This window comes from Emys orbicularis, chromosome 1 (genome assembly GCF_028017835.1).
Source record: "Emys orbicularis isolate rEmyOrb1 chromosome 1, rEmyOrb1.hap1, whole genome shotgun sequence".
NCBI classification, from domain to species: Eukaryota; Metazoa; Chordata; order Testudines; family Emydidae; genus Emys; species Emys orbicularis.
In genome coordinates, this window is record NC_088683.1 from 216,817,033 (window position 1) to 216,838,843 (window position 21,811).

Below are 21,811 nucleotides of genomic sequence, written 5' to 3' on the forward strand. Positions count from 1 at the left end.
TTTCTAGTGAAAACTCTGTCACTTTTCTGGAGCTTTAAGATGTTCCTTTCTCAATCAGATGTAGGATTTGAAGTTTCTTACCTTTACTCATAAAATTAATGGGTCTTGGATTAGGTTTTAAGGGTTTTTCTATTATAAGAATTTATCTTAAGTTTACCTGAAGTTTGGGTTTTTATGAATGTTAAAATAGATGCATATCATATTTTTTCAATGGAAAATACAAAAGGATTTTAATTTGTACCAGGAGGTTTTTAAATATAAATGTATCATACAAATTGCTTTATAGCATAGCAGTGAGTTCCTTTAATTTGGGCAAAATAGATTTGGAAAAAAACGTAAGGTTTGGGGGCTTTGGGCTAATGCTGAGCTTACTTAAAGCACTTCACAGTTTTAGTAAGTTTTAATATGGGACACTACAGTTTTGCACATAGTGCTCTGTCAATCACTCAGCACTATATCCACACAAAAGTAAACAAGTCAGCCTCTGATTTCTTTCAAGATAAAGCACTTACACAGAGTTTGCAGCAGTCTGATAAAGTTAAAGTGGTTCACACAGCATATGATCATAGCCTGAATGGTTTTCCGATTCTAATGCTTTGGAAAATGTGAAGTATTTCACTGAATTTAAATCTCCCTGCATTATACAAGCCGAGATTAGATTACTACACACAAAAACAAGGAGGAGGAAAAAAGTGGAAGAGCAGTAAACAGGAAATAAAACTTACCTCACAGTGTTAAGCAAACTTTCTACACATCCATTCAAAACATACTGTACTAATTCCAAAATCAAAACTACACAAAAAATTAGTGAGGATAGCTGTTCAGATTTTATTTCCTTTATTAAACTAGAACTGTCAGTCACGCTGTACTTCCATGTATAGTCAAGAATGATTAGTTAAAGAGAGAGTTTGGTGTTGCAGTGTGTAGATTGTCTTTGCACCTGGATGTAATGTGGGAGATGATGTCCATGTAATCTTTGTTTGAAAGGAACAATTTGGCAAGTGACCTCGATTCTTCAAGGGCTTTCTTTATTCATGTGCACTATCAAGACTTTTTATTCTTAATAGACGGCTAATTGTAACTATTCCCTTGTTTTCAATGGTGTGATTTAGATACAGAATACAAAATGATGTGGCAATTGTACATATTTTACTGGCACATGTATTGAATGACCATCATTACTCAGGACTGGTGAAACCATGAAAGACTTATGTAGGTCAGTGCAAAAAAAACACCAATAAAATTCTTTTACCACAATGTGCTAAATGTGTTTTGTTTATGCCACATATTTTACAGAAATGCTCCTATGAAAAAGTTTTAAACGGTTATATAATAGTTATTACTACTTTGTAATCCCTCGGTCTTAAATACAATGGGCCTGATTCTGACAGGATACCAGTATAAAATCAAGAGTAACTCCACTGAAGACCATGAGTTACATAAGCATAGACTAGAATCTGGCCCTGTGAATTCAAATGTAGAGGTAGAAGAAGAGAAATTAGTACTGCTAAAATGTATCTAAAATATTTTTTTTATTTATAAAAGATGTTACAGTTGTGAGGTACAATATCTCATGAGCTGCCAGGCCTAGAGATGTTGCTATGGGCTTGTCTCCACTTACCAGTGGATTGACGCTGCAGCGGTCAATCCACTGCAGGGGAGGGGTTGATTTAGCGGGTCTAGTGAAGACCCGCTAAATCAACCACCGATCACTCTTCTGTCGTCTCTGGTACTCTACCGGAACGAGAAGCATAAGGTAAGTCAACGGGAGAGTTTCTCCCATTGACCCAGTGCATGTAGACACCGCAATAAGTCGACCTAAGGTACGATAATACCAGCTACATTATTCACGTAGCTGGAGTTGCGTCACTTAGGTTGACTTAACCCCGTAGAGTAGACCTGCCCTATATCTCATTTGGAAAGCTATGTCTTTGCAGTAAAATAAAACAAGTGTATGTTGGGCAGGGAGAGATTGGAATTTAAATTTGCCATTGATTCAGGACTGATAATTGGTCTTTTTCAAGGCCTGTTTTTACCTGAACAAAACATTTTTTTAATAATGACAGCTGTTTGCAAGATAGTCAAAGTGTGTGAAAATGTAATCCTGGCAGAGATGGATTAGTGGGCAAAGTGCAGATGAGGTAATCAAAGGTGAAAATAAATACAGTTCACTCCAGGATTACAGAAATAAAGGAATTGATTCTATGATTATTTTGTAAACATGTGGTGTTTATCTAACAGGTCTAATCTGTACATATGGCATAAACATCATCATACACACACAGAGACCATAAAGATGACCTCACAGCTATGTTCTATACAGTGTTTCAGTTTAATACATTTTGTACTAACATTAAAATTTCCTTCCTGGGAATCCTGAACTAGTTTATAGATTTTCCACATATTCAAATTCACTCATGGGTTACACACAATCAGCCATTTGCCTTGCTTGATGTTACCCGTCATAGTATCTAACAGAGTGAAAGAGCTGAGGGCAACTTTTTTGCAAGTTAGATCATTTGTATTCTGGTAGCATCCACAATATGATAGATAGATTAGATAGACTGTTGCTATATTAATAATGAGTTTCCTTACACTTCCCGGCTTCATGTTTTCTACATCCAGAGGTGATGTGATAAAAATTAGCTGTTGGTAACAAAAAGGGACTACTTTCCTCTGTATATAATCAAGGAATGTGATGCCAATAGTGTTTACAAGTGTCTTAGTATTGTACATCATAATCCTCGGAAAGGGTGCCAGAAGGTTTTCTGGGTAGATCAGTATTACTTGTTAGAACCTCTCTATAAAGAATTTCACTAGGCCAACTTGGCTTCATCATCGTAAAGGTTGTTAAAAGGAAGCTGGTGCCTGAAATGACAAAAAATGCTGCTTCAGGTTGGAGAGCCTGACCCAAAGCCATTAGACCTACCACTGTAAGAATGCAAGCAAAACTTTGGAGCTAGATGGCCCCAAAGAGCAATTGCTGTAGAGGTTCAGGGCTAAGAAAAGAAGTCCTCAAGAACTATCTCTGTTATAGGGTAGTGTTAGAAACTGATGATTTGTCCTTAAAGGAGACCTACAGTAGAAAGGTCTTTCCAAAGAGAGTTCTTTCTAAGGAGGAGGAGGAGGAGGAGGAGGAAGACGACGCAATGTCTCACGGCTCATGTATACTATTACAACAATAATCTAACAGGGTAAGAGTGACAGCTCCAAACTCTTAATACCACCTCCACCCATTACAAGCAAGTAGTGCCAAAGACCTGCAGAAGAGAAAGGACAGGATAAAGTGCTTTACTTTGGCTGTTACTCTTTTCTCAGCTTCAGCTCCCCTTTAGAAGGACAAGAGTGTGAAAGAAGGAATAGCTCGCTCACAAACCCATCTTAATATATGTAAAGATTCAGTCTATCCATAGGGGGAAATGTGTGTCTGTTGGGAATTGTAAGAAATATTTGATCACTCAAGACCATTAAAAACCTCAAAGGGGTATTGGACACATCAGGTTTCCAACTCTTTGCATTCAAAATCTAATAATTAAAAGCAGGCAGTGTAATTCTCATTAACAAAAGTGCATCCCTTGAACTACCCATAACTTAAACGAACTATTCAGATAGTATTCTGCTATCAGGGGAAATCAAAAGAAAAGTCTCACTACTAAATATTTATACCTCAAATGCAGATCCTTCAATATTGTAAAGGTAATACCTAATTTGTGTCACAACTCAAACATAAGGAGATTTAAATGATGCACTAAATTCTACTACAGGCCAGTCATTTCACACTCTTTCACAAGATAAGGCCTCTGAAAGATTCAGTGACTCAATGAAGGTGCTTGGATTAACAGATGCCTGGAGAAATCATCATCCCAAAATCAAAGCCTACACTTGCTTCTTCGTCACAAAGTATGGTCTGAAATAGTTCTTGTTCCTCCAGCAGATATATTGTAAAGCTTAGACTGTAAGATTCCCCCTTCTTTTCTCTCAAATCATTGTAAGTACATAAATATAGCCCCCATCCCCATGGTATCTGTGCGCCTTTCCACACAAGCAAATCCTAGATCTTACACCAAATAATGACAACTTCTGGTTGACAAACAATTTAGTCAGGGTGGATGAGGTAATATTTTATTGGAGCAGCTCCTGTTGGTGAGAGCTGGTCCAATAAAAGATATTGCCTCACCCAGCTTGTCTCTCTAATACCCTGGAACCAACACAGCTACCACAACACTGCATAAAACAATTCATAGGAAGACATGAGGTATGTATTACACAAATTAAGACTAACTGAGAAGTGTCCCTAGTAACTGTACAGGAATCACCTTAGGAAACATAGGAATTGCCATACCAGATTGGATTACTGGTCCACCTAGTCCAGTAGCTTGTCAAGGGCCAGCACCAGGGCCTTGAAAGCAAGATGCAAGAAGCTTCATAGTGGACAATTATGGAAAAAACTTCTTAGACCAAATTTTTTCCTAATCCCCATCATTTAGTGGTTGACTTACGCCCTGAAGCATTAGGGTTTATAGTCTTTATCAGGGCAAATAAAATATTGACTCAAATGGATTTGCAACACCACCCACAAAGTGTGTCTGTGCATGCAACAGTTAGCCCTTTCAAGACACTAAAAAAACACTTTCAATGTGTCCAGGTAAAGGAACTGGCATCACAACTTCTTTTTCCTGACTAATACATGTGTGTGATACCCCAGGCTCAACATCTGGCCTCTCAGGACACCACAAATAGATAGCAGCAGAAAATATCAATTCTCGTGAACAAATGTTTTGAGATTACAGGTCTAAAACCATTTGAACAAATGACCCAACTGTACAAACTAGAGAGGTTGTATTTTCATAACTATCTGCAGCCCTGCAAGATGCAGCAACAGACCAATCACTGTGTAAGAGACAGAGAGGATTAGAATGCCAAAATCACAGTGAAAATGACTCTTCATAGCTGCCGGCTTCCTCCGGGCCCCAGGGGTGCTCAATTCCCCATTCTGCCCCAGGACCTGTCCACACCTACCCCCTTCCCCCAAACCCCCACCCTGCCCTGCTTCTTCCCACCCCCACTCCACCCCCAGCCTCGCCCACCCCTTCTCCCAAGTCCCCCCGCCGCCTCTTCCCACCCAGTTCTGCCTCTTCCCTCAAGCGTGCCCCATCCCCGTTCCTCCCCCCCCAGGGCTTCCTACATGTCGCAGAACAGCTGATCGCAGCAGGCGGGAGGCACTGGTAGGGAGGGGAAGGAGTTGCTTGGCGGGGCTGCCAGTGAACAGGAGGCGTTGGGGGGGAGAGGGAGCTGGCTGCCAATGGGTGCACAGCACCCACAAATTTTTTTCTATGAGTGCTGAGCACCCATCAGCACAGGCATACCACAGTCTTGGAGAAAATTCCAGTGGCAAATAAATCCCATCTGTCTTCTACGGCCCAGTTATCAACAACAAAATTAATCCAAGCATCCCTGCTTTTTGCTGCAGTGGTATGTCACACACACACACACACACACACACACACACACACACTCTCTCTCTCTCTTCCAGAACTGGCCTGATACTTAACACTTCTGGCCACACATATCCAATAGCCTGCAAAATGCCTTCAATACACAGTTTGATAAAAATCCAATCTATTGGATTCTAGGAAATACCCGTCACTCTACTCCCTTTAAAGCATTTCAAAATCCCAATTATTCAAAAATTTAACAACAGCTGCTTGGAAATCAGTGTAGTTAGAAAATCAATTTAAAAATAAAAATAAAAACATTTATTTTAATTGGATTTTTTAAATTAAATATATTTTTCTTTTAAAAATGAAACCTATTTCAAATTACATTTGAAGTTGCAACATCTATATCAAGGCCTAAATTTACTGTAAATATTAAAATAATTTAAATAAAGAATATTGTGCAGTACAAAGATTTAAAGTAAATCAAGCCACTGAACTGGGGGAAGTCACTGGCTAAGCACTGGGAAACAGTTTGGTGAAGTGCTAAACCAGCTTTTGACAGCAATACCCTCTTCTGCAAAGTTAGAGTGAAATTATTCTTCATTTCAGTTTATTCAATTAGTTCAATTTAATGACTAGCTCATTGAACATTCAGAAACTGATTGGGAGTTGAAAAAGCAGGAGAGCTTGTTTAACTCTACCACTCTATAAATAAAGATGAGGTGTGATGACGAGATCTACTAGTTCTGAAATCTGGAAGGACATGATGACCAAAAACAATCAATTCAGTTCACTTCCTACAGATAATATTTCCTTTGTTTAATAAGTCAACTAGTTGTAATGAAAACGTGATAAATATGTATCTAGCATATTTAAGATTTTATTTAATAAAGATAATTTTTGTAACATTGAGTTTGTTTATTTTCACTGAATTCCATTTTCTATCCAAATACAGCTTGGCCCATATCATGAGTAAAATAATAATCTAGTACAAGAGTAATACATTATTCACCATTTTATTCCATAAAAAACTGTAAAAATTAAGAGTGAATAAATGTATGTGAAGCCAAATTTCTTAAGTGTATAGATACAGTATAGCCTCCTGGTTTGCAAAAAGAAATTCTGTATTTAGTGTACATTTGCAACTAAATGCAAACTTTACATGTTTTAATGGTTACCAACCAATCAACCTTTCTTTAGGAAAATAACTAAAAAGTACAAATGCAAAACAAGAATAAAAACAGATATTTAAATTAATTACTTAAATTAATCATCCTACAGGAAATGCATCACCATACGTTGGTTCAGAAAACGGAGTCCTTCATTCGAGATCTGCATAGATGAAACATAAGCAATGGGAAACACGGAACAAATGACAGCCTCAATCTGACAGTCCGAGGACTAGTTCAAGGAACGGTAGGCCTTTGTACATGCTCACAGCATACAAGAGATCAAGAAGCAATACACAACCTTGAACCCAAACTACCACTGCAAAATGAATCTGGCTTTCAAAGAAAATGACAATTCAAGCAAACATCTTATATATCCACGTGTGTACAATGATGCCATACCAAGCTCACAATGGCCTGTTCTAAAACTAAAACTTGGATTAACTGAGCTATGTCATTTAGGGGTGTGAAAATTTCACACCCCCAAGAGATGTAGTTAAACTGACCTAAGCCCTGATATTGACCGTGATACTTTAATAGAAGAATTCTTCCTTTGACCTAGCTGCCACTTCTCAAGGGGATGAATTAAACTACATTGACAGAAAACCCCTTCTGTCGCCATAGCATCAACACTACACCGGCACAGCTGCAGCGCAATGTTTGTGCCACTGAAGCACTTGTAGTATAGATGTAGCCTATGTCTGTGTCTGCCTGCTACTTGTTAACAAGCTGATTTATTACCCCAAATACTGGTTTGAGTAACTAGCAACAATGGACTGTTAATTTATCTGTGTTATTTCCATCATTTGCTTTTCTATGCCTTCCTGTAACTATACTATTCCTTTCATGTCTGGTGTTAAAAAAAAAAAAAAACCTCAAAAATAAGAGAGTCCAGCTATTTTGGGTCTGGATGCATTTATAATTATTCTGGTGCTGTGGAAGGAACTGGTGAAGCTGGTGCTGGTTACCACTTATTGAATCTATGTGTTGTCTTGGTTGATAGGAGCACAGAGAAATTATACTGCAAGCACTGTACAGTTACACCCCTGTCTTGAGAGGTAAAAAGCAGGGATGAAGTTCTTTGGTGTCTTGCTGAGCTCTAATTGGCACAGGACCAGGCACGAGGAATGGGACAAGCATGGCCTGAGACATTTTTATGTCCCCCTGTCCCCCGCTTTACCCCCACCCCCAATCATGGGGCCAGCTGGGAATCAGGCAGGCAACTACATAACTTAGAGTGGGCTGCAAGTTGTTCTCTCTTACGCCCAGCTGCCCACGGTCCTAAGGGGCCATTCTGGCAGCTAGGGCTCAGACCAAGAATAAAAAGCTGGATGCAATGAGTTATGGCACGGAACTTGCAACAAAGGAAGAGAAGATTACTCATCTTGTGCAGTAACTGAGGTTCTTTGAGATAGTTGTCCCTGTGGGTGCTCCACTTTAGGTGTCTTGGGCGCCCTGCGCTTGTAATCGGAGATTTGTGGTAGCAGTGTCCTGGTTGGCTGCGCCACTCTGTGTGGCTATTTAGCATGTGCAGCCAACCATCCCTCGGTTCCTTCTCTACCCCAGAGAGTCAGCATGAAGCCCCGAAGTAGAGGGGAGGAGGGAGGGTAGTGGAGCATCCACAGGGACAACCATCTCAAAGAACGTACGATGGGTACGTTATTGAGAAACGCTACTGATGAGGATAGCGCTCTGGTGGAAACAACCAGGTACGAACCCCAGCTGGAGCTGGCATGTTGCTCTGATGATAGCACAGGTGGATACAGCCAGAAATCCACTTAGAGAGTCTTTGTTTAGAGATGGCCTCACCCTTCGATCGCTCAGTGACTGAAAGAAGGAGACATGACAATTTTCTAAATGTTCTTTCTAGGTAGAAGTCCAGAGCTCTATGGACATTGAGAGTGTGAAGGGATGCCTCCCTGGCATCGGTGTGGGGGTTTGGAAAAAAAACACAGGTAAGTAAATGTGTTGGTTTAAATAAAATGAGGAGGCTACTTTAGGTATACATTTAGGGTGGACTCTTAGGATTACTTTGTCTTTCTGGAATGTGGTATAGGGCAGGTGTGCTATTAGTGCCCCTAGCTCCCCTACTCTTCTTACTGAAGTGATCGCGCTAAGGAAGGAAACCTTCATTGATAGATGTAGCAAAGAGCAAGTTGCAAGGGGTTCGAATGGTTTGCCCATGAGGGTGCATAGCAGGAGGTTAAGGTCCCATATAGGAGTAGGGTGTTTTAGGGAGGGTAGATGTTGGTCATGCACTTTAAGAATCATTTAGTTGTTGGATGAGCAAAGATCGTGATTCCATCTACCTTATCATGTAGTGAGGTGATTGCAGTGTTAGGTATAAAGAAGTAAGAAATGTTGGTGTTGTTTAATATGTTCAATTAGTTATTTTAATAATGTATTTCTAAGGTAATGTTAAGTGAATCACTAGCTTTAATAGAATTTAATATGGAGTATATGAACTATGACCTTTGGACTCCATCCTTGTAAGCAAACTTGTTTACAACTTAGACACTGGAGTCCTCTGGCTCAAACCAGACAGAACCAGTTTTTCCTGTCAAAAAGGCTATATAAGAGCCTGCTCAGTGACTGCGTGTGGCTGTCCATTCCAGCGGCAGCGCGTGCACAGTCGGGTCTTCCTAAACTCCAGAGCTAGAGAGAAGAGTACCATCTATCCCGCAGCGAGGTTGAAGAAGGAGAGGCCTGTCATCACTATCCCCGTCACAGCGAACTGAATCCATTTTACCTGTGGAGGGTCCTGCTTTCCTGGTGTTCATCTTCCCAGAGGGTCTCCCCGCCTGCGACGAAGTCCAACAGTCGTCGGGATTCCCCAGTAGTCCTCTTCGAAGGCTCTAAATCAGCCGGAGAGTAGAAAGTCCTGGGCTTCGCACCTGCACACTGTGTCCACTGCACCTAAATCATAGGAAAGGTTTCTGTATTGGGGTTTCTTTTATTGTTTTTCTGAATGCCAAGGGAGGTTCTGTGGGTCTGAGCTTCAAGCTCCTAAAGCCAGTCACTGAAACACTGTATGGTTAAGTTTGTGTTTCTCCCCCCCCTCCCCCCCATTTTTTCCAGTTTTCTGTACCTTTGCCCTGAATACACTTACCTTTGTTTGCACCATATTACCTGGTCTCTCTTTATTTTTTATTATTTCACACAGGGAGGGAGGACACCCTTATTGTAAGCTAAATCCACCGGTAACAGACACCGAAAGGGAGCCGAGTCTGCTCGTCTGAGAAAAGGGGCTTTCCTTTTCTATCTTTCCCCCTACCATTTTTCTAGTATTTTCTCTGAAGTGTTACCTTACTCCCCTTGGGGTAACAGCAGCTAAGTGCCTCTTTATGGAACTGTTGGAGGGGCCCAATTTTTAAGGCCTAGTATATAGTCCAGGACCCTAGGTAGAGGAGCGGAATGAGGAGACATGTGGTTAACCTCACAGCCGGTGCAGAATCATACCCACTTTTGAGTGTATGTTTTCTGTGTGGTCAGCCTGCAGCTATTCACGAGAATGTCTTTAACTTCCTTGGAGTAGTCATTATCCAGCCCCTTTAGCCATGGAGTAACCAGGCCTTGAGGTGGAGAACCGCTAGCTTGGGGTGATTCACTCGGCCGTCGTCCTGTGTCAGGATGTGAGGAAGCAGTGGAAGAGATAGAAGTGGTTTTCACCGCCATCTGTCTCAAATAGGGGAACCGCGTCTGTCTGGGCCATGTGGGTGCGATGAGTATGACCCTGGCCTTGTCCTGTCTGATTTTGTGCAACACCCGGCTCAACCGAGGAATCAGGGAGAACGTGTACATTAGTGATGCTTCCCATTTTTGATAAGAGCATCACCCAGTGAGTGGTGCCTGAGCCCCGCTCAGGAGCAATATTGAGGGCATTTTGTATTGTGAGCTGTTGCGAATAAGTCTATAGTAGGGAACCCCCACTGGTTGAATATGGTCACAAGGGTTGGGTAGTTCATCTCCCACTCGTGGGCTTGTGAGAAGTGCCTGCTCAGCTGGTCTGCCGCGGTATTCTAAAGTCCTGGCAGGTAAGCTGCAGAAATGTCTATCTTGTTGGATATGCACCATTACCATAGGTGTAGTGCCTCGATGCAGAGAGGGTACGATTGAGCTCTACCCTGTCAGTTTATATAAAACACGCAGGCTGTGTTGTCCGTGAGGACTTTGATGGTATTGTTGTGGATAAGCAGAAGGAAGTATTCGCATGCTTTCCTGACTGCTCAGAATTCTAGTATGTTTATATGCAGGTTGGTCTCCGCTAGGGACCAGCATCCCTGGATGGTGTTGCTGTCCAGATGCGCTCCCCATCCCACGAAGGAGGCATCTGTGGTGATTGTTCTAGTGGGAACTTTTTGTTGAAATGGGACCCCCCCCCCCCCCGAGTAGATGTTTTGCAATTGCGTCCACCACTTGAGGGAGTCCTTCACTCTGCGGGGCATAGTGAGCCATTTGTGGAGGGAATGCTTGTGTGGTATATAGCAGGTGTGGAGCCAGGTCTGTAGGCATCTCATATGGAGCCTGGCATGTTTGACTACGTAAGATGTAGCAGTCATTTGCTCAAGGAGTTGTAGGCAGGGCCTGGTGGATGTTTGGGGGCTGTCTGTGATCATTGTTATCAGTCTGGTTAGGTTGAGGAATCGCTGTTGGGGTAGTCTTGCTTGTGCTGAGAGGCAGTCGAGATAGTCCCCTATAAACTCTAGTTGCTGGACCGGGACCAAGGTGGACTTTTGGACATTTATTTTAAACCCTAGGTTGGTGAGGAGGGTTATAGTAGTTTGTGTGGCTTGTACTGCCATAGGCTGAGTTGATGCTCTTATGAGGCAGTCGTCCAAGTATGGGAAGATCATTACCCCTAGCCTGCAGAAGTGAGTTGCGGCGATGGCTCGGACCTTGAAGAATACTCTTGGGGCTGTCGATAATCCGACGGGTAGCATTTTGTACTGGTAATGTTGATGGCCTAGTGTGAAGCACAGGAATCTTCTGTGCGCTGGATGAATGGTGACATGAAAGTTGGCTCTCATCCCTCAACCTACAAGACGCCTATCTCCTTTTTTTAATGCCGGGATGATGGTTACCAGGGTTACCATTTTAAAGCATTGTGTCAGTACAAACTTGTTGAGTCTGCGTAAGTCCAGAATGGGTCTCCATCCGCCGTTCTTTTTCTGTGTGAGAAAATAACTGGAATAAAACCCTCTTCCCTTGTGTTGGAGTGGTAATATTTCCATGGCTCCTAGATGCAAGAGATGGTTTATTTCCTGCTGCAACAGGGTCTCGTGAGAGGGGTCCCTGAAGAGGGACGGAGAAGGTGGGTGGGCAGGGGGAGTAGAAATATAAATGGGATAGAATAACCCTTCTGGATGATTTTCAGCACCCATTTGTCTGTAGTGATGTTGTTCTGGATAGTGCAATAGCAGACGGTCTCCAAAGAGACTGGAGGTCATCTGATAATCTGGCATGGGAGAAGGTAGCAGTCTCGAGCCCTCGACCAATACTTCAAAACAATTGACGGGATGTTGAAGATTGAGATGTGGCAGGTTGATCCTGGTTCTGCCTGTGCCTCGCTTGTTTTTGCTTGCGGCATTGATCAAATTGTTTCTGGGGTTGGGAGTACAGGGCAGGACGGAATCTTTGGGTATAGAATCTGCCGTTTTTTCTTGTTCGGGGGAATGTAAATACCCAAGGTCTTCAAGGTTGTTCATGAGTCCTTTAAGGTATGAAGAGATGCATCTGTGCTCTCAGCAAATAGTTTTTGGCCCTCAAAGGGCACGTCCTCAACTGTGGCTTGTACTTCTCTAGGAAATCCAGAGAGGCGTAGCCATGATGCTTGACGCATTACAACTGACGTGGCTATGGATCGGGCTGCCATGTCAGCAGAGTCAAGGGAGGCTTGCAGGGCTGTTTTGGCAATTAAGGAGCCCTCTTCAACGTTGGCTTTGTATTGTTCCTTTGCTTCCTCTGGCAGTTGATCAATAAAGGATCTCAAATTTGTTGAACAAGTTGTAGGTGTACTTTGCTAAGAGAGCTGAATAATTTGCTATATGAAATTGCAATGAGGCGAGGAGTAAGATTTGCATCCAAAGAGGTCAAGCCTTTTCCAGTCCAGTCCATAAGGTATAGTTTTTGACTGGGGTTGTTTTCCCCTTCGGTGCACTTCCTCTACGACCAGTGAATTAGGAGCCAGATGAGTGAATAGGAACTCAGCTCCTTTCCCTGGTACATAGTATTTTCTGTCCAAGCATTTACAGGATGGTGGGACAGTGGCAGGTGTCTGCCATATTGTCTTTGCAGGGTCCATTAAGGCTGAGTTAATGGGCAGAGCTATCTTTGCTGACGGGGATGCCTGCAAGATGTCAGTAAGTTTCTGCTGGGTCTCTGGCAGCTCTGCTAAAGAGATGTCCAGGGATTCTGCAACTCTTTTGAGTAAGTCCTGGAAGGACTTGAAATCATGTCCTATGGTGGGAGGGGGTGGTATAATTGTTTCGTCCGGGGACGAAATATGGATGGGTGGCAGCGTATTGTCTTCAGGAGCCTCTTCTGGCTCCCCGCCTCTTTCTCCTGGGCCTCCAATGGTGGTGGGTTCGTGGGTGAAGGGGACTGGGTGGCGCTTGATGTTGGTGGGTTGGGGGGTTTAAGATTTTGGGCTCTGGAGATGTCCCACTGTGACCAATTGGGTGACATAACAGGTGGTGGTATCCATGGTTGTGCCTACCAGCTTTGTCCTTGCATAGTTGGTTGTTGGTGAGAGGGTCCCGGTTTTGGGGAGGAATGATGAGGGGTATAAAGACCTGAATCATCCTCATCACTAAATAATGGAGGTGCAGATCTGCTAGGAGTGCCTATTCGGGTCGGTCCTGGTCTGACTGGGATACTGTCAGTGCCGAAGAGGCGTGTTCCCAGCATGGAGGAGATTGCCAGGTCCGCCTGTCTCGTGAAGGGTTGTGGTACCGGGAAGCTCGGTGCCGAGGATGGCAGCATAGTATGCTCTGCTGCTGCCGAGGTCCTGTGAGGCTGTGTATATGCAGCAGGTGGCACCATTATACTAGCCGGTGCTGAGGCGTTCTTTGGCACTGTCGGTGCCGAACTAGGGAGCTTAGCTTTAGCTCGTGCACCTGAGTGAGAGCCTGGCCACATCAGTGCCTTGGCTCCTCGGGACATCTCGGTATCGGACATTCCCAGTGTCTCTTGGTCCCGTTGGTACCAGGGCAGCTTTTTTGCCAGGAGACATCCCCCTAAAAAGGAGCGCTCAGTGGCGATGACTGCGACCGACATTTGGTCGCTTTCCTAGGTGCAGGGTCCTTAGCCATGGTTTCGGTGGAGCCCTTGTCTGAGGCTGTTGCTGGAGACCGTTGGCCAGGAGGACTCCTGGACTCTGGGCCGGAGGCTGGCCTGAGGGATTTCTCCATCATTAGTAATTTTAGTTGGAGGTCCCTGGCTTTCAGTGTCCTGGCAGATAATTTCTTGCAGTGTGGACACTTCTGTGGTATGTGGGTTTCTCCGAGACAGCGGATGCACTGAGTGTGACCATCCAATACAGAAATTGATAGCCTGCAGGTCAGGCAGCGTTTAAGGCCAAGGGAGCCAGGCATGCCTGAGGAGTTTCAGGGCTATAGAGAAACGGCCGTAGTTCAGTCACTGTCAGCGGAGACCTGCCGGTGGTGGGGGGAAAAGCTAACAATTTTTTTTTTAAGTGGGTAAATAAAGGACAGGGAACGGAGGAAAACCGACAAAAGGGATAAATAAAAGTGGGAATATAAGCAATTTAGACGGGGGTGCTGCTGTCGCTCTGACTCAAGCCAAAGGAGGTAGAGAAGGAACTGAGGGACGGTTGGCTGTGCATGCTAAGTAGCCACTCGGGGTGGCGCGAGACGGCTGCCGTGCATGCACGGCCAACCGGGACACTGCTACTACAAATCTCCAATTACAAGAGCAGGGCACCAAGACACCTAAAGTGGAGCACCCACAGGGACACTCCTCGAAGAACATTCAGATCCAAATTTGGCAACCCTTACTGAGACAAAACTGCCGCCCATGTCAGTGTAGATTTTGCCTGAGTAAGGAGATTTGAAGAGGTAAAGACTGCCTAATGGAGTGGGGAATCAGGGAAAGAGCACATCAGGGCACGGGCCCACAAAGAGCTCTCTTTTAAGGCAGCTGGGGAAAGTATTATTCTGAAAAAGGTCTTTGGGATCCAAGCCGGGTTTGCAGAGGATAGAATGCTGAGCCAACAATGTTCCAGCTTGAGTGAAATGACACTGCAGCAGCCAAATCTGTACATTTAAAAAAAAAAAAAAAAAAAAAACTGATCACAAACCTGAACTATCTTGAAAATGGTAACTTTGCTTTTTCCCCTCGCATAGAGTAAGCAACTAAAAAAAAAAAAACATATGTAAATAAGACCTTAACAGGCAGGCCTAACATTTAGAGTCAAAAAGATAAATACCAAGGCAAAACCAGGGAGTTTATCTGCCTGCAAGAGAGATTTAATACTTGCATTTCTCCCTGCAGAGACATCTCGCCCTAAAATAAATGACTGAACCGTGTCTTACTGCTGACACAGATCGCAGTTTGTTGCTAATGGAATGTTAACTGCTTTTTAAATAACTTTGAATAAATCTGCTGATCCATAAAAGATTCATCTAAAAGGAATCCAATTCATCTCCTGCCTCTGCCACTTCCACTGACGTGAAACATATTCTTCCATATTTTACCTTCTTTCAGTCATTGTACCCCTGATGGGACACCTGGCTTGTAACAGGATATTTTAATTGGGAGACCATGGCACATTAATAACTCAGCAAGGTCACAGTGTGAAAGGCAGATGCTATCCAGAAAGAGGGGAGGAGAGGTAGGGGACAATCTTTCAAGCGCATTCTCTGGTGCAAGATTTCTCTGCATCCTGCAAAGCGTCAGGACTCCGGGATCAGAAAAGAAAGATGGAGAGAGAAACGAAACCGTACAGTCAACAGAGAAGGCAATATTTCGGAGTGCCTGTCCTCCTCTGTTGTCCAGAATATACAGATACGGCTAGGCTCACAAAGAAGCGTAGGCATGGGGATGATGAGTATTGCCACGTCTAATTTTAGGTGCCTGGAAAAATCACTGGGATTCACAAAGCCTGGGTTAGGTGCCCTATACAATGCATGTGGAGTGACAGGTGCCTGAGAATGGAATTCACAAAAAAATGACACAATAAGTGGCTCCTTGCCTAAGCTAGCTAATGGAAGATGCCAAACTGAGAGGTGTGTGTAAAGCCCAGCCCCTCTCTCAGAGATGGGTGCCTCAGCCCAGGCTGCAGGGATGTGCCTCCCTCCACTTGGGGTCCTCAGATGCAAACCCTCTCTCGGCATTAGGTACCTATGCTGTTTGGTGGGGGTTTGTTGGTGGGGGTTTTTAAGAATCACTGAGTGAGTGAGTGAGTGAGAGACACTCTGTAGCATGGGAGTTAGAACACTCACACAGGAGAACCAGGATCCAGTCCCCCTGCTCCAATAACTTTTTTTTTTAAAAAATTATCTACAGTAAAACAGCTTTAACAGGAGAGACCGAGGGAGCCCCACATCAGAATAGCCCCTAGCCCAGGGGTTCTCAAACTGGGGGTCAGGACCCCTCAGGGGGTCACGAGGTTATTACATGGGGGGGTCACAAGCTGTCAGCCCCCACCCGAGATCCCATTTTGAATCCAGCATTTATAATGGTGTTAAATATATTTAAAAGTGTTTTTAATTTATAAGGGGGGGTCACACTCAGAGACTTGCTATGTGAAAGGGGTCACCAGTACAAAAGTTTGAAGATCACTGCCCTAGCCCAACAGCCAGGGCCCAGACCTGAGAGGTCAAAGGTCACTGTTCAAATCCTTTCTTCCCCTGAGGTGGAGGGGGGGAGGGGAGGACTTGAATCAGGGGTCTTCCACATCCCAGATAAGTACCCTCACCACTAGGCTAAAAGTTATGAGGGAGGTGGTCAAACTCCTCATCTCCCACTCCCCTTAGGGTAAGCTTCTCTATAGGAACCCGGTCCGGTAAACCAGCTCTGAGCACCCTTACTGGATCGGGTCCCACAGGCAAGTTAGGCAGAGGACTATCTATTCCCTCCTGTTTGTGAATTGTTCCGGGGCATAGGCCCCTAGATGCCTGGTGTGGGGCTTATGCAGAATCAGAAACGTAGGCATCTAGAGAACTTGTATTGCAAAAGTATAGGTCCTGAGGGAACTCGTATTGCAAAAATTGAGGATGCCGAGTGAGTTTAGGTGCCTACAGGGTTTGACAGCAGCTGAGCAGTAGTTTTGTGGGTCTGTTTCTGGGATTTAGATGCCAAAATAGGCAGTTAGGTGCCTAAGTCCTTTTGCGAATCCAGCCCATAGAGCACAGTTCTCCACTGCTGCCATACCTCCCATGGTAGTTATTCACACCAGCGCACAGTGAGTGCTACAATGCTACCAGACTGACACAAGTGAGACTACACAGGGTCAATGCAGTAAAGGAGAATCAGGCACCATGAAGTGAAATTCTGCCATTCTTCAAATCGGTGTTGCCACTTGCATTAGGAGAACACAAATCTGTACAAGCATCAAACGGTTCAATCTTTCAGTTAAATATGATTCTGGTTTTGGGAATGACATTGCTGTGAGCTGCTCATATATAAATGTATATACTTTGTTATGAAGCAGGCATACCTAGCAAATAGCCATGACCATTTTAAATCCTCATAAAAGTAAATATGCCAGGTTTCTCAACTCCACTTGTACTCTATCTTAATACTGCCCACGTATCACATGTGGTACTAAAACAGACGATTGACTTCTCCACTTGGTAGTCCCCATAGAAGAAACAGAAAACCTTCTGAGAGGCACACACTGGATGTACATTTCAAGTGGGCTTTTTAATTCTGGAGAATGTTCCATGTGAAGAAAAATTCCTGTCAGTCTATCAGTACATGGGCTTTAAGAGAATCAATGTAACATACAAGTGGTCTGGTACATATAGGCCAATTTTGTTAAGTGTCAATTGATTTTAGGTGCCTCAATTGTTTGGCTACATGACTTGAGACAACTGGGGCCTGATTTTCAGAGACGCTGAGCACTCATAACTTCAACTGGAATCAAAAGGAGTTTTCGCTGCATAGCACCTTTGGAACATGAGACCATGAGGTGTACATTGTTGAGCACCCAAAATTAGTAGCCACTTTCAAAAATGATGGCCGTAATAAATATTACATCTGCCTATATCCTGCAGACATAGCTGGGATTAACATGCACATACCTGCAGCAGAACTATGGAAAGTACTGATGTGTGTTCTTTCAAATGTAAAATAAATACATAGTTGCTGAGCTCTGCACTTGAAAATTCAAGATGAATGTGTGGGTGGTCAGATCTGTGCTTAGAAATTCAAAGTGAATATGTGGGTGGCAAGAAGAATATATAGAAGTATTAATTATTAATATGTGAATATTGTAATGATAGCACTGACTCAGCATTCTTACATTGTTCATGGCAAAAAACTATCAGTTATGTTCAAATGCCAAACTTTTAATTGTATGATAATTCTCTGAATCATTGAGCTAGATGACAGTTTTACGTTCACAGGTACTTGCAGATTCAATCTATCTTCTGCATTATTTTCTTGCTTAATGTTAAAATGCTGTCCTTTAAAAAAAATAAATAAATTATGAAACCTATACCCTTCTTAAACTCAGCTACCTAATTACCCATTATTTTGAAGCTGGTAGTGCTGGTGGGCCACAGAAAGAGAAAATTATTTAGTGAGACCAAGTATTAGCATACTGTAGAGTGGGCTAACTTCAGAATTGGAAAGTTGACCATGCAGTTGAGGAAGTTGGTCTTATGATGAGAGGAGTTCAAGTTGGAATGGAAGGGCAAATAACCCCAAGAGAACTAATTCAACAGAAGAGACTAATGATTCCTTCTACACTGAGGAGGTCACTCCATGCCACAGGGTTACCATAGAGACATATACAGGTTAACCGAACACTAAATCGTTAAAAATATCAATAACTGGGGGTGCGGTGACTCAAAATTGTTTGGTGACTTGCCTAATGGGTGCGAAGGTGGCAAAACTGACAAGACAAACCCACCAAGTGCCATAGAGGAGCCAGTGGTGGTTGAGGTACGTATTGATGCCAATGACATAGGCAGGTGTAAGAGAGGTCCTGGAAACTAAATGTCATCTACTCTCTCCCCATGCCATATTGCCACCATTGAGATCAACAGGGCCAGTCAAGGCATAGACCTGCTGGTGTGATGAGGGCTGCTGGTAGATCTTTTCCAATAGGGTCCCATGACTTTGGAATTTGATCCTCCTGGGTTCAAAATAGCCGGAATCTGATGGCCTTCAGACCACATTGCAAAGATGGTCTCCCCCCCACCCCAAGGCATTTGTAAACGGGGCAAATTGTAAAGGGGAGAGTTGAGTTTCAGTTGCTTGGCCTACTGGTGGCAGGTTAGCAAAAATTATTCTTCTGCCCTTAGGATGTATTTAAGTAATAAGGGTGTATAGCGTGTATGGACAGGTGCCATATATTTAGTAGATTTAAAGAAATCCCAAGAAGGGCACCTATCCATACATTTTAAGCACCCTTGAAAGAGGCTTACTCCCAGGGTCAGCTTGACAGGGGGACATTCAGGGTTTCAATAGCTGAATGAAAAGATGGCATGAAGATGTGGGATTTAAATATAAAGAGTACTGGGGATTTTTTGGGGGTAAGGAAGGGAGTCTGTACAGAAGAGACGAGCTACACCTGAACTAAAGTAGGACAACACAGCTAGTTTAGAAAACCAACAAGGTGATAGGGGATTATTTAAACTAGGAACAGAAGGAAAGCTGGCAGGTGCTAAGGAACACTCAGGTCAGAAACAGACATCTACTAGGGATGCAAGTAATAATAGTATCTGATAGTAAAGGATGAGACACAAATTAAATTGGAACCGGAGGAGGGACAAATGGAGATCACAGAGGTACATTCAGGGAAAGTAACAGAAAGGTAAAATAATAATAGTCACACACCCTGAACTATAAAATCTTCATATGCCAATGCAAAAAGATTATCAAAAACAGGTCCACCAGAATGCCTAGCAACAGAAAAGAGTACCTTGAGATTGGACTACAGTAATACCTGGCTGGAAACTACTCAGGAAAGAGAGAATAGGCCTTAGAAATAATGGAATAGCACTGTATCCTAAACCGATTCCATATTCTCTAGCGAGGTAACATTTTGAGTGGAGAGGACCACAGAGTCCAATTTCTATGGCTATAAATCCAATTCCCAAGAATTTACCTCTACCCCAATATAACACTGTCCTCGGGAGCCAAAAAATCTTACCGCGTTATAGGTGAAACTGTGTTATATCGAACTTGCTTTGATACGCCGAAGCGCGCAGCCCCGCCTCCCTGTAGTGCTGCTTTACCGCGTTATATCCGAATTTGTGTTATATCGGTCGCGTTATATAGGGGTAGAGGTGTACAAGCATATTAATAAGGTAATACTACCAGCTGCTGGATCAGGAAAAGGATATTGAGTGCACAGTGTTGAGGAACATCAAGAGGCCACTAAGTCTAATAAAGCAGTAATAATGGGTAACTTCAACTAGCCACATATAAACTAATATTTTTTTCAAACTTCTGGTAGTACCCAGAGGCCCCAATAATCAAGATTCCATTGTGCTGGGTGTGTGTGTGTGTGTGGGTGTGGGTGTGTGTGTGGGTGTGTACACACCCCCACACACACCCCTATATTAAAAAGAAAGTCCTTGCTCTGAGGAGTTTAATCTAAGTAATCCCACATCAAGACTATGTTCAGAGAGACAAATACTTGACATCCTAAATAACTGGTTCCAGGAAAAGTAGATCAGGAGCACAGAAAAAGGGGAGGCTATTGTAAACTAGTCTTAAGTGACATACAGAAGTAAATATTGTTGAACTACTAAGTAAATAATGACCACAATATAAGCTAAACCATGATGTCTCAATCTTGTCTACAAATCAGAGAAGTGTTGCACGTTAGGAGGAACAGCAACACTATCTAGATCCATTTGTAAAGGTTACCCATATGAAATGACACCAAATAGTGCTATTCATCTCTAGCCATTATGTAGCACTTTTCATCAGTAGATCTCCAAGCACTTTACCAAGAAGATCAGCATCATTATCCCCATTTTACAGATATGAAACTGAAGCACAGAGAGACATGACTTGGCCAAGGTCACCTTGCAGGGTAGTGTCAGAGCCAGGACTAGAACCCTGGTATCCTGAGTCCCAGTCCAGTGCTCTATTCACAAGGCCATACTGCCTCCCTCCCAATGCACCCAAAAACTTTATGAAAAATGTTAGATGTAGCTAAACATTTTGGGGGTTACTACATTTAACGCATCTACATCCATTTTTCTCTTTCCATGAAACTACATGTAGCGAGGCGGCCGGGCTCCTAGCCGCCCCTGTGAGGGACGAGCCAGAACAGCCGCCAGAGTGGGCGGAGTCACCCAAACAGTAAGTCAAGGGGCGGGAGAGGAAGTATAAAGGCCAAGCCACAGCGCTCAGTTGGTGGCCGGCTGCGGGAGAGGACAGACGCTGGTGCCCGAGCTCCCGCTGGGCTGAGCCTGCCCAGAGCCCGGTATCCTGAGGAGGACTGGCCGAGCCTGCCCAGAGCCCGGTATCCTGAGGAGCGGCCTGAGCTTCCCCCCCCCCCCCCCGAGGGTCGGGAGGAACCGACCAACCTACACAGCGCTCGGTGCCCGGAGGAGCCCATGGTCTGGGACACAGCAGACGAGGCTCAGGATGTGCAGGTACCCATGGAGGACGAGATGGGAATAGTAGACCCCGAACCCATGTCAGTGTGTAGCGAGGCGGCCTGGCTCCCAGCCGCCCCTGTGAAGGACGAGCCCCACCCCAGAACGTCTACACGTGGTGCCTTCTCTGAGGAGTTCCGCCCAGGATGTGGGCGCGAACCCTCGACCCCGGGGAGAGAGGGGCCGGGGGAGAAAGATCCCCCTCCCGAGAGATGGATTTGTCCCCGCTCTTGGCCCTGGTGACGGAAACCCAGGAGCGGCAGCAGGCGGCCCAGTCGCAACAGTAAAAGGAGCAGCAGGCCGCACAGCTGCAGCAGCAGCAGCAGCTCGTGGAGCAGCTGGGAACACAACAGAACCAGCTCCTTCAAGACCTAGTCACCCAGCACCAGGACTTCCAGCA